The following is a 13,876-nucleotide window of genomic DNA, read 5'->3' as shown; positions in this document are numbered from 1 at the left end:
GATGCAAAAGCACAAATATTCCACTAAGAATTCTATGCCTTACTTATTTTTCTCTGTTGGAGTATAATCCAAACAAATGGTAAATCATGAATATTTTGTACCAAAATTTTCAGGAAGTGATTGATCACTATCTTATCGTTTTCTGCCATCTTGTAAAAATATATTTTACTATTGAAAGAAACATTATTCAACATCACTCAAGTGTGCCCAGATGCTTCCTGAAACATTGAAGAAAACTCACTGACGATGATTCTATGGACATGCCGTACTTGTGTGCAGTCCCATTTACAAACTTCTAGAAGTATTCTGTGCATGGGATTTAATAAGGCTATGTCTCATTCATGACTTCATATTTTCAACATAGCCCCAAAAGACAAGAAGGCACTAGACAGATGATCTACTTTCACTCATCTGGAAATCACAAGGAACATTTACCTTTGGTTTTAATGTTTTCATGATCCCCAAAGAGTTGGTGTTTGGAATTGAGATGCTAAAACAAACACCAGGGTTTATGGAAGGTAAACTTCTAGTGAAATGAGAAAATAGAAAAACAACTTTCCCTCAAGTTATAAAAACAAGCATGTTTTTACAGGTTTTAAATAAAATTGCACCCACACAGACTGAGATACAGATCTATCTCATTCTGGAAACTCTTTAACTGAGAACAGACTTTAAAATGTTTAAAATGTTCATGAACTGTAAAAAAACAAAAACAAAAACAAAACAAAAACAAAACTCAAAACAAGTAAGGTATATATACACTAGTTCAAATATCTCAATCAATTCTTTAAACAGCTATTCTATTTAAAATAACAAAATAAGGGCCTGAAGACGGACTCTGTGTGGGAGAGATGGAGTCGGAGGCTGCTGGATGGCTGTGGTGGGGATATTGGCAGTATGCTGCTGAGGGCAGGAGTTTGTTTCCTTTAATGATATGCTCTGCATGAATATGTCTAAAACAACAGAGCAGGTTTGAGATGTCATGGCATGTTGGTTTTCCCTCAGTTTCCTCTCAACAAGCTTACGGAGCTCCTCGGACTTGACATGGCTGTTGCAGGCTTCACTGAAGCTCTTACTTTTGCCCTGTGCTCCCAAGAAGATATTGCTGATAAACTTGTCTTGGATATCTCTGAAACAAAGGCAGTTCACATAAGTAATCCCAAAACTGCTGAGTTCCAGGTGGCATGCACTACCCTTCTTCCTGGCCTTCTAAAGACCATTGCAGCAAACCGGAAGATGCCACTTCCTCTCAAACTGCTTGAAATCTCTGACATTGTAGTAAAAAATTCTAGCAAAGATGTAGGTGCAAAAAACTACAGGCATCTCTGTGCTGTTTATTACAATAAGAATCCTGGGTTTGAGATCATCCATGGGCTGCTGGACAGAATTATGCAGCTGCTTGATTGTGCCTCCTAGTGAGGAGAAAGGGGGCTACGTGATCAAAGCATCAATAGGTTCAGCATTCTTCCCTGGGTGGTGTGCTGAATTCTTTGCCTGGGGTCAAAGCATCAGGAAGCTAGGCGTCCTTCATCCTGATGTTATCACCAAATTTGAGCTGACCATGCCCTGTTCCTCTCTAGAAATCAATATTGAGCCCTTTTTATGAAGTTGGTCTCTTCTGTGTGGTTCTGTCCCTCAATGTCCCTTTCCCTCCTGTGGTGTCCTTCAGCCCTCTTTTACGAGGAACATCCATTTGTGCTTTAATATTTAATAAAGAAAAATGTGCTGTCTGGCTTCTTGGGTAGCTGCATTAGGCCAAAACAAATAAATAAATAAAAAATAAAACAACAAAATATATTATGTATGATAAAGAGAAATAAAACAATAGGACAGAATATTCAAAGCTAAAATACTAATGTAGCTAGCAGCTTACTGATGGCTCACTTATAACTAAAGCTCCATGGGTATCTGATTAACTCTCTCCTTTCCTCTGCAGATACTTGTACTCACCTGTGAATTCCAATGCACAAACGCAGTCATTTACATGATTAAAAATAAAAACAAATTCTTGAAATATACATTCAATTAAAACATTAAAGAGCAGATGAAAACAAAAGAAATTTTCCCAGATTGATATCTATAAAGAGATTAGGAAATACATTGAAAGATATAATTAAGCAAACAAGTCAAAAGGTACAGGTGCTATGTCAACTATACTTGAATGTTTTGACAGAGGGCAATGAGAAATCAGTTTGATTAAGAATATTCTGGACACACCCCAGAATACAATTAACACACCTGTCTGAGAAAATCACCGGTTAAAAATGCTCTTGACAAAATTACGACAACTGTATTGAGAAGTGCCAGAGAGAAAAGTTAGATTGCAAATAACTTTGAAAAGCTACAAGTTGTAAGTTTTGAAGAAATAGTTCAGAAAAAACAGGGAGTGCAGTGAATAAAAAAGAGAGTTAAGACCTAGAAAATAGTGGGATAGAGTGGGGGAAGTGCTTAGCATCTACTTGTTTTGTAGTTTGAGAAAATGATCTAGGCAGGAAGAACCATTCTGCCATAAAATGTGCCTATCTGTGAGTACAAAAATATACAGGCATGACGGACACAAAAGACTTACAATTGTGGTAAGAAAATTAATGTCTTCCTGATATGGAGCTCCAAAATCTAGAAAATGCATGGTAAAAAGAGAATAAAGTGTAGGAGAGAATAGACATTTCTAATAAGATGTCCACACTGCTGGGAAGGAACCTGAAATCTCTCTGTTGGTGTACTACAGTCCTTAGGTGTAGAAGAGTAGGAAGATGGAGAGTAAGGAAGCTGAGGACTGAAGTTGGGTGCCCCTCAGATGGATTGTATGTGGAAGGGATAAAGGGGTGGTTAAACGTGGAGTATATCATAATTCAAAAAATAGGAGGAGAAAGACCACTGACTTAAATCATCATGGCCAAATAATTTGGCCATGCAATTAACAAGCAAGTTAATTTAACAAGCAATTAACAAAATATTTTATTAATGTGTATAGGGTGCCTTCTCCTAAGGTGAGGTTCAAGAGGTCACACTTAAATGTGAGGAAAACAAGATTTTTATAGCTCAGGGCGAGGAGGTTTCCAAACAGTGGGGTAGGCAAGTTAAATAAGTAAGATCACAGGAGGACAAAAAAAATTTACAAGTTAGTCTCTCCTGAAACAAAGACATGGTTGCAAGGTGGGCATAACAAGGTACTCACAGCAACAGGTACTTGTAAGGCAGACCTAGGTGATTATTTAACTTTTTTAAACAAAGTTGAGATTTCAAGATGGTTATAAATAACTTTTTGAAACAACAACATTTGCCAATGCTGGAACAGGCAGTCCAAATCCATTTGTAGTCAATGTATAGGCCAATCCTTAAGAAATGAAGGTTTAATCATAAGAGGAATGAACCTAGTTTGTCTTTACTATAGCATGGTTTTTAACCTAAGATCGAGGCAGGCAGTTTCTTTAAGTATCCTGAGGACTTCAGGTGGGTGCACCATAGGTGAGATATGCATATAAGAGGCACAGGAGTTTCAGTGTGATGATATTGTGACATGCCTTCATTGAGTGACCTATCATGGGTCCACAAAAACAATCCCAACACTGATGAGGAACATGCATGATGATCTGTAGACCTCATGAGTCTAAAATCCAGTTTGAAAGCAAGGACAAACCAAAACACAATAATAAAATATAGCAAAATATTGTTATTCTTTTTAAGAAGGATATACACAAAATTTCATTTTAATATCATATATGCAATTATAATAAACCACAAAGACGATCTCAGTATTTTGAGAAGTTGAAGGCCTGGTTGTTAAACTGTCTGATACACTACAGTGTAGTCTGCAATTTGAAAATGTCAAGAAAACAAAATGTTCTGTTTTGGCAAACAAAGTACAGGTAAATTAAACATAATTCAGTGCTATCCTACATGGTATAATTTATAAAAGAATGTTTGCCCCACTGATAATAATTAAAATTGCATAAAAATTATCAGAAACATAACCCTAACCCAGGAAAACTGAAATTTAACTATATTAAGAAAATGAGGAAATGTAGACTGACTTGAAGAATGATGTCTTAGTATTTCCAGGTACATCTCCCATTACTCTCAATGCAGAATTATACAGGGAGTAACAGAAGCAATGATTCAGTTTTAAAACTTATATTCCTGGTGTACACAGGCAATAAAATAAAAGAGAAATACTTGAAAACCAAAAATAATACTACCTTACAAATATGTGAATTTCTTTAGAAGTGATCACATGACTGGCTAATGTAGGCTGTACCATGAGAAAATAGGCAGAAGGGGTCTTCCTTATTGGCTCTGTGTAAGGCTAACTGTACTTTGAATGGATAGTTCTCAGACAAAACATCACACACCTTTATTTTTTTCTTTTATCCTTATGAATTTCTTAGTATACCATAATGATGTCAACTATTTTTCCTGACCATGAAACAAAGTTAGGATTTGGCTGTCTGTTGGGACTAGGATGTCTGTATCTGGTGCAGGTGGATGTGGATGTGTATAATAAATTCAATTGTTATTTTTACCTTTGCTTTCTATATTTATTATCATTAACTTGTAACATATAGTTCCACAAAACTGTCCATATATTGTATTGTCCTTTTACTTTCCAGTTAACTCCCAGCCTCATTTTGTTTTATGATCTTGCTCCACTCATGATAAGCAAACAACATCTTCAATAATTAAATCCATACATATAAATTAGATATGTATATAAATTTTGTGCAGATTCAATAACAAGTATTTAAGGAATTCTAATATTATTATTTATAGCCTCCTGATTTTAAGTGTCAGTCTTGGGCTGGACCTAAAAACATTAGCAAAGTCCTAGTCTTGACACGTATTTTGTTAATATTTTTGTTCTCATGGTTCCATATTTTTCTGCAGGCCTGCCATAAAATGTCACTACAAAGACACCTGACTCTAAGAAAGCCTTAATATAATATAAACAGATATAGGAGCAGAATAGTGTGAAGAGACTGAATCACTTTTGTAAAAACCTGCTTAATAAAATCTAAAATCAAGACTTTCAGTACACACTATAAGCACATAGTAATTTTAATAAAACAATCTTATTTTACATACCAATCACAGTTGCATCTTCTCTACTACTGTTCCCCCCACCATCTCCCCAACCCTCTTCTCATCCACTCCTCCTCAGAGAGGGTGTGGCCACCCATAGGGAGTAATCAAAGTCTGTCCTATTATTTGGAACTGAGTAACCCTCCATAGGGAATGGTCTCCAAAATGCCAGTTCATGCACTAGGGATAAATACTGGTTTCACTGCCAGTGGCCCCATAGACTGTCCAAGACTTCCAACTGTCACCCACATTTTGTTTGCCTAGTTCACTCTTATAGAGGTTTCTCAGATATCAGTATGGAATTTCTATTAGCTGTTTCTGTGGGTCAGGTTTCCTCAACATGGTCTTGATCCCTTTTGTTAGTATTATGGCTTCTCCTCCTCTACAACTGACTTCAGGAGTTTGGCCCAGTTCTTAGCTGTGGATCTCGGCATCTGCTTCCATCGGTTTCTGGATACAGGCTCTATGATGACAAGTCAGATTGAGTACGTGTTATTTTTAAATATAAAACCTTGAAGAAATCCTCTCATAACTGCATTTTTTTTTTGAGGAAAAAAATGTTCTTAAACACTATGTGCAGAACCCAATGAAGTATAAAATAACTGAAAAACAGATAAAATATACTTGTTGACAATCAAGAAAGTAGGTCATTAAAATAAAATTATTAGAGATTTTTTTTGATTAAGCAATTTTCCTAAAATCATTTAAACTTATTTCTTTATTGGATAGGATACAGAAGTTTAAAATTTGATATATTATTTAAAAGATATCGGAAGTATATTCAGTGATATTTTTAATTAAAATCTCAAAATTGTTTATATGCACAATTTTATGAGAAAATATGCTAAAGCTATTTTTGGTTGTGAGCCTAGCTTTTAACGACTGAGCCATTTCTCCAGCCCCAAAATATTTAAATCTAAAGTTTTCAGTTATTTGGAGTTTAAATTTAGTTTAAGAAAAATACTATACATTCCATTTATTTTTTTTTCATCTGAGATTGGGCTCTGTGTGTGGAAACACTGGCATTTCCCCATGGGCACATTTCATTTATTAATTTTAGCCTATTTCCAAATCACATTATTCTTTATCCCAATTAACTTTGATGCCAAACAAAATAGCAAAATACAAGCTTTGTGGAAAATACATTGCTCATTACCACACATGTGCAGCTAGCTTTGCCTTCATTGGATGATGGCTCCAGACTACTGAATTGGTTTCATTTGAGTCAGTCTGGTATAGTGAGGTTTTTCTATTGGGCTCATGACTCCATTTTCCTCTTGGGGTCTACACAACTTTTCCTCTGTATTCTGGGATTGCTATCCATTTTCTTGTCTTATTGAGTTGTGGAACTCCCATCACCAGCAAACTTTCTCTCTGCTGGCTGGGTCTAAAAGTACAAGAAAGTGTTTGTGTCCACAGATGATCTCAACAGCCTTATCCATGTATTAACTCTCCCTAACCTTTTACAGCAGGGAATGGAGGGCCCCAAACTCACTAAAACAAGACATTCACGGGACTTTGAATACTTTGGTCTCACAATTATTTCCTTCCCTTCCCTTTCTTCATGATCTTGGTTGGACAGCATTGCATTTTTCATCATGTTGACTTTCATTATCATTATAGACTTAAAACATAGTAATAAAATAGTCAAAGACAGAAAAACAGTTTGGTACTAGATAAACTTAGCTCTGTGAATAATCTTCTATATAGTCTTATTTTTATTCTCATACCATGCTCTGTGGATAGTCTTCTATATCTTATATACCACACTTTATAAAGCAATAATATACAATTCAAGATTATAGAAAACTATACCTTTGTATTAATGTTTTTATTTAAATTAAAAAATCTTATTTTATATAATAATCCCGGATCCCTCTCCCTCGTATCTTCCCATTCCCCCCACGATCTCCTTATCCCAACCCCCATTGGATGAGGTCTCACATGGGGAATCATCAAAGTATGTCAAATCATTTCAGGCAGGACCAAAGCCCTCCCTTCTGTATCTAGGCTGAGAGTATCTCTCCATAAGGAATGTGCTCCAAAAAGCCAGTTCATGTACTAGGGATAAATACTGGTTCCACTGCTAGTAGTCCCACAGATTACCCAGGACTTCTAACTGACACTCATGTTTAGGGGGCCTGGTTTGGTCCTATGCTGGTTCTTCAGCTATCATACTTTTTTTGATGGGCTCCCACTTGCTCAGGTCACCTGTTTTTGTTGGTTTCCTCATTGATTGACCCATATGCTCATCAATACTCCCTCTCTACAACTGGATTCCAGGACTTTGGCTCAGTGCTTAACTGTGAATCTCTGCTTTGACTTCCATCAGCTACTGGATAAAATCTCTAGGATGGCATTCAAGATAATCATCAATATCATATCAGGGAAGGGCATTTAAGGTAGCCTCTCCACTATTGCTTTGATTTATAATTGGGGGGGGGTTAAACTTGCTAGTTCCTGGGAATTTTCCTAGTGTTAGGTTTTAGGTTAAGTCCATAACGGTTCCCTACATCAAGAATCTCTTTTCTTGCTTTCCTTCTCTGTTCTCCCAACTCAACCTTCTTGATCCCTCATGTGCTTTTCCCCTCCTTCACTTCTCCCCTCTTCTTTTTCCTCCATCCCTCCACCTTCCACCATCCAACATGCTCCCAATATACTCAGGAAATCTTGTCCTTTTCCCCTTCTCAGGGGGTCCATGTATGTCTCTCTTAGGGTCCTCCTTGTTTCCTACCTGGGGATGTGATCTTAGACATAGAGCAAATGATAACCACCCTACAATACACAACTCCAGGAAAACTATATTTTTATTTATGATTGTTGCAACCTTAAAATCATAGTAGCAGTTTTATTCCATTATTTCTTAGGCTATAACATTTTGAAAGAGAATACAAAATAAGCTTATTAATGGAAATATAGATCCATGTTTTTATACAAACTAATTTTATACAAACATTGATTCTATCAACATTTTCTCCAAATTTGATCTCCTTTATTTTACACATTATCTTGCTATCCTAATTATATTTGTAGTGTGCCTTTCTAAAGATCAGTTTTCATATGAGCAGTTTACAGCATGCTTTGCAGATATAGCATCTTGTTAAAAATTTATGCTGGCCAGAGTATAAGAAGGTCAGAAAATGCCTTTGAAATTATGCCATCGTCTTTTTTGATAATTTATTCGGAAATTCCTCATTAAGTAAAGGGTCTAATACTTATTAATTCATATGCTTAAGCAGGGAAATCCACTGATTCATTTATTAAATATCAAAGACCATATGATTTCACCCCTGTTTTTACTTATTGATTAATTGCCTCAGCCAATAAAGATAGCAGCAGGAAGAAATATTCAGCAACCATGGTAAGTATTTGATCTTTCTTTTATCTTAAAGAAAGGTGGCACTTTTTTAAAATCCCTGCTGAAAAGTTCAAATGATATCACTGGATGTGAGTTTTCTTGTGAAGCTATGGATTTACAGTAGTTGAGGAATGTGATGCAATATCTTAGATACAATGAGGATATTGAATAAGGTTAATGGAGGATATGGAACAGCCATGACCACTGGAAAGACAGACTTAGCTCTCCAGACTTAACATGCTCTTTATAGAGGCAAAAAATAGTGCTTAAAGTTTGGGGTTATAAACCAGCACTTGGGAGGCAGAGGCAGGTGGATCTCAGTGAGTTTGAGGCCAGCCTGGTGTACAAAGTGAGTTACAGGATTTCCAGGACTGTCACCCAAGGAAAGGAGGGGGAGGGAGGGAGCTTAGAATTGTAAATATTTTGGAAAGAATGTTATAAAGCAAAAAGGAAGATAGTTGGTAATATAAAGATACAAAATATTAGATAAAACAGTTTTAAAATACATATTTTAAAAATTCAAAGTTTAGTAGGGATTTAAAATTAATAAACTGTACTTAAAACCACCTTGTTTATAGCTGGTTTGACTATTGAAACATAATTTTGTGTTTAATTACTTTTACTATTTTAAGTTTCTATGACTAGAAGCAAGAGAAAGACATTATGTCAGTTAAACAGAGGAAGTATATTGAAGTGTACCTCATGTGTATATGGTAGATCACAGAATTCACTATAACAATGAAGCACAGGAGACTATACAGGTTGTTTCACCTGGTTTTACAAATGATCTGAAATACATATGTTAAGCTTTTTGGACAGTTAATGTTTGTGTACAATAGAATGTTGAAGAGTATAAGGGAGAATTCTAATTTATAAGTTAAAGTAATAAGATCAGAGAATTTAATCTCTAGGACACTTTAATGAATATGTCTCTCATGTCTTTTGTAGTACAGTGAATGGAACCAAGACAAGACCTCTATCACCTGACCTCTGTCCAATGGTTAATCCCCGAGGCTTTTAAACTAAAGAGAATTTAACACACACACACACACACACACACACACACACACGGATGGACGGACTGGAAGACCTGAGAGTGCTTCTTGTAGCAGCAACAGCAGTGGATTGGGCTTTATTGAGTCTTTTCTAAGTCCAAAGGCTATAACAAAACTTCACATTCATTACTATAACTAGTTAATACAACAGCCCAAGACTGTATCTATTGTTTCTAAACTCTAACTTTGCTGATGAAGAAATATAAACAGAAAAATAGCACACCTAACATGGAGTTTAGGTTTAGACACAGAAACACTGAGTTTCATGGGCTGGTGATATATGTCAGCACTTAGGAGTATGTATTGCTGTTGTATAGGACCTGAGTTTGGTTCTCAGAATCAGTGTTAGGCAACTCACAACAACCTATATAACCAGGTATAGGGGATTCCATGACTCGAGCATCTGTGGTTATATGTACTCATATATCCCCATGAATATACATTAGTTAAACTAGAATAGTCATTTTAAAAGCTGCCATTTCAAAATTATGCTATAGCATTCATTTTTAACACACATATATAGAAATCTGCCTCAATAAGTGCAATAGTATCATATAAATGATACTCTTTTATGTTACTGGCAAAACTATAGCACTTCACTAAAGAAACATGTATAATTATAATTACTATGGTATAATACAATATAAATATAATAATAATAATAATAATAACAATTATTATTATGCTGTTAGCCAATATCTAGAGCTTCTTCTTGGCTAGCTCTGTCTTAATTATTAACCCACAATTACTAGTTTTGTATTTCTACACAGTCTTATCTTACTGAGAATGCCAGACTAGCATCCTCTTCTCCCAAGAACACATTGTGATTCTGTCCTACATTTCCCAGAATTCTCTATCTCTTCTAGTCCCACCTGTCTTGTTTTCTTATTGAACAACAGTGCTTTATTCATTAACCAATATGAGAAACATATTTACAGAATAACATCTCCCATTATATCCTCTATTCTGTCTAAATAAAAAGAAGGGCATTAACTTTAACATAGTAAAATATATAAAAAAAACTTATTAAGCAAGAACTATAATTACAATATTTAGTTCAATAAAATTCAGCAAGACTTAAAGGAAATATTTTATCTATCTTTTCTTTGTGAGTCAAAAGTTCTATATGTAAGTTATCTTTAATCCTAACTAAGGAAAACTATAACCATGACTATCTGACTTCAACTCCATCAAAGACCACAGAAGGATAATATATAAACTCTAGAATTGACAGAGACAACATGATGCATGGTCTGTCACCCAAAGTTCTGTAATGTTCCATCTTCAATGCATAGGCCATTGTGTGTCTGGCAGAGTCCTTATCAAAGCAGGAAACTTTAAACTGTTTGCCTGTATTGGCAGTCGGTCAGTCACTTTTCTCTGTGTCCTAAATAATGTTTGGCAGATTCTCCCATGAATCAGGAACCCTGTAGCAATGTCTACCTTGTTTCAGCAGTCACTTTCTTGAGGACCCTGTATGTCAAGTTTATGCAGCATGAAGTAAAGCAGCCCAGACAAGAGCAGTATCTTGTCCAAATGGCTATTCTTGCCATATTGGAAGTAAACTCCATAACAAGATACTTCAATTCCATCTTCCTTTGTGACACAGATGGTGTTGCCAGGAACAGTTATGACTCATTTTCAAGAAAAACCCTAACCCATTTTAAATGCCATATTCTGTTGGTCTTTGAAAGGTTTGAAGAATGCCTATCTATTTTAGATATATATTTACATATCTAGAAAACCTAACTAAACTAACTGTAAGTAATGAGTATTATAGGTGACCATGTACAGTCTACATTTAATTATGCATTATTTTTTAAAATATCCATATAATCACAATATCTACACAAGAGAAGACATTTATATATCACAAATTGACCTAAAATTTGCATCAATAAATGAAAATCCATACCAATACAAAGTACTCATTTCTATGTCATTTCTCCCTTTTTTCTTTAGAATGAGATTGGAGTCTTATCATCAACCATTTACAAATAACCCCATTTAAATGAAAACAAACATTTATAGACAATATTTGGGAATTTGGACATTGATCTTTCCAAGCTGTTTCCTGCTGGTTGTGAGCACTATAAATCATGAGAAAAGAGAAACAGGCCAAATCTTGGTTCTAGTAGGCTGAAGCTCCATTGTCCTAGGTGTTTTCAATGTAGGATCACATGGCCATTGATTCAGGAGGTCTTGCTTCATCAAACCATATTAGGGTGGAAGGAATCCAGACTAATATGGAACTCACAAAGATCCCTATGCCTCTGCCTCCTGTGTGCTAGGATTTTTAGCCCTGCTAAAAATATTTTTCTATTTAATTATCACTTTATCTGTGGCTGTACTTGCAAAAGCTCATGCACAAGCACATATTCATAAATTATTGCCACAGTGAACATGTAGTGATCAAAGGACAACATGCAGGAGTGAGTTCACTTTCTACTGTGTAGGTTGTGTAGATGGAATTCAGGGCAATTGATTTAGCAGCAAATACTTTTACCCTAAGCTATATTTATGTTGCAGAAAACGATGTTTCTGGGGGGAAGGAACATGTGTATTAAGATTGCAACTGTGGAAGGCACCACCCTCCCTGTGTAATGGGGAACATGGGAGGGTGGGAGGAGGGCATGAGGGATGGAGGAGGGCATGAGGAAGAGGGAACTGGGATCGATATGTAAAATAAGAAAAATGAATAAAACAAAAAATAAATTACAAAAATTATTGCACCTGTTTTATAGTTCTATGTGAAAATGCTGAGGTTAAGAAGAGTAACAGTAATAAAAAGTAGCTTACATGAGAGGAAACATTGATCTAAGTTGTTCCAGTGAAACCTATACCATGCTTATTAATATTTATCCAGACAAAAATGAGAAAATTAAAATTCTACAAAAAGAGTACATGTAATTAGATTTGTCAACTCAGTTAAAGCACTTTGTCTGAGAAAACAGATAAAGGGCATGCTATATAAAAATATATATTTACTCATCTGATCATCCACAATGACTTCCTAGGAAGAGACTATATTATGACATTGGCTAAGCAATAAAAAGTCCTTTTGTGCACGAGGGATACATCCTGGCTCAATTGTCTGAGGTCTCTAAGACTGCTCAGTCCTTCTGACTGAGACCTATATTCTGGGGGGTCTGAGTCAGTCCCATGCTGGATTCCCAGCTATCAGTCTGGTGGCCCTTTAGCTCCTCTTTGTTCAGGTAAGCTGTCTCTATGTGTTTCTGCCACCTGGCCTTGTCCTCTCCATCTACATCTGGGTTCTACTTTGACTCAGTGTTTATGTATGGGTTTTTCCTCCTGTTTCCAACAGACATTAGTTGAGGGCTTCATGGATAAGTTGTTGATCTCACTCTTTGGGAAGGGCATTTATGATATCCTTTACATGGAAGCTCGAATTGTTGGCAGCAGTCTTGTATTTCTCTAGACCTTTCTTTGTGTTCAATTTTATCGACAAACCAATATTGGCTTCATCTTTTTGGTGTTCTCTCTCTCTCTCTCTCTCTCTCTCTCTCTCTCCTGTTTTCTATTCCTAATCAGGCTCAATATTCCTGGTCGCACGTGTTTTCCTTTTCTTCTCCTCATTTTCTCCTACTTCTCTCTCCATTCGATGCCCCCCCACCACACACTTTCCCTGAGCTCTAGGGGACTTGTCCCTTCCCAGTTCTATGAGGGACTTTTTATGAATCTCTTAGAACACATCTTGTATCCTAGTTCCTCTGATGGTGTGAATTATAGGCTGGTGATCCTTTGATCTAGGTCTAAAATCCATATATGAGTGAGTACATACTGTGTTCCTCTTTTTGTGATTGGGTTACCTCTTTCAGGATGGTTTCTTCAAGTGCCATCCACTTGCCTGTAAATTTCAAGATACCATTAATTTTTTCTACAGAATAGTATTCCATTGGGTAGATGTGCCACATCTTCATTAACCATTCTTCAATTGAGGGGCATCTAGGTTGCTTCCAGGTTCTTACTACTAAAAATAGTGCTGCTAAGAACGTGCATGGATGTGGATCATTTGGGTATATGCCTAAGAGGGGGATTGCCGGGTCCTGTGGTAAAGTAATACCCATTTTCCTGAGGATAGCCATAATGATCTCAAAATGGCTGTACGAGTTTGCACTCCCACCAGCAGTGAAGAAGTGTTCCCCTTTCTCCAAATACTCTCCAACATGTGTCATCATTGGTGTTTCTAATTTTAGCCATTCTGGCAGGAGTAAGATGATATCTAAAAGTTGTTTTCATTTCCATTTCCCTGAGAGCTAAGGATGTGGAGCACTTTCTTAAGTGTCTTTTTGATTTCCTCTATTGAGAAGTCTTTGCTCATTTCTGTACCCCATTTTTTAATGGGGTTAGTTGGTGTTTTGTT

The 13,876-nt window shown here is 36.1% G+C and overlaps 1 long non-coding RNA gene across 1 annotated transcript; it reads left to right on the top strand.

The window, feature by feature from the left end:
• Window positions 1–1,007: 1,007 nt before the first annotated feature.
• On the top strand, window positions 1,008–1,734 carry LOC127223201 (uncharacterized). Its single transcript, XR_007834620.1, has 2 exons — window positions 1,008–1,179; window positions 1,298–1,734. It is a non-coding gene; the product is annotated as an uncharacterized LOC127223201 (long non-coding RNA).
• The last annotated feature ends 12,142 nt before the right edge of the window (window positions 1,735–13,876 follow it).

The sequence above is a fragment of the Phodopus roborovskii genome, unplaced genomic scaffold (assembly GCF_943737965.1).
Source record: "Phodopus roborovskii unplaced genomic scaffold, PHOROB, whole genome shotgun sequence".
Taxonomy (NCBI): Eukaryota; Metazoa; Chordata; class Mammalia; order Rodentia; family Cricetidae; genus Phodopus; species Phodopus roborovskii.
This window is presented reverse-complemented; position numbering and strand designations above follow the sequence as displayed.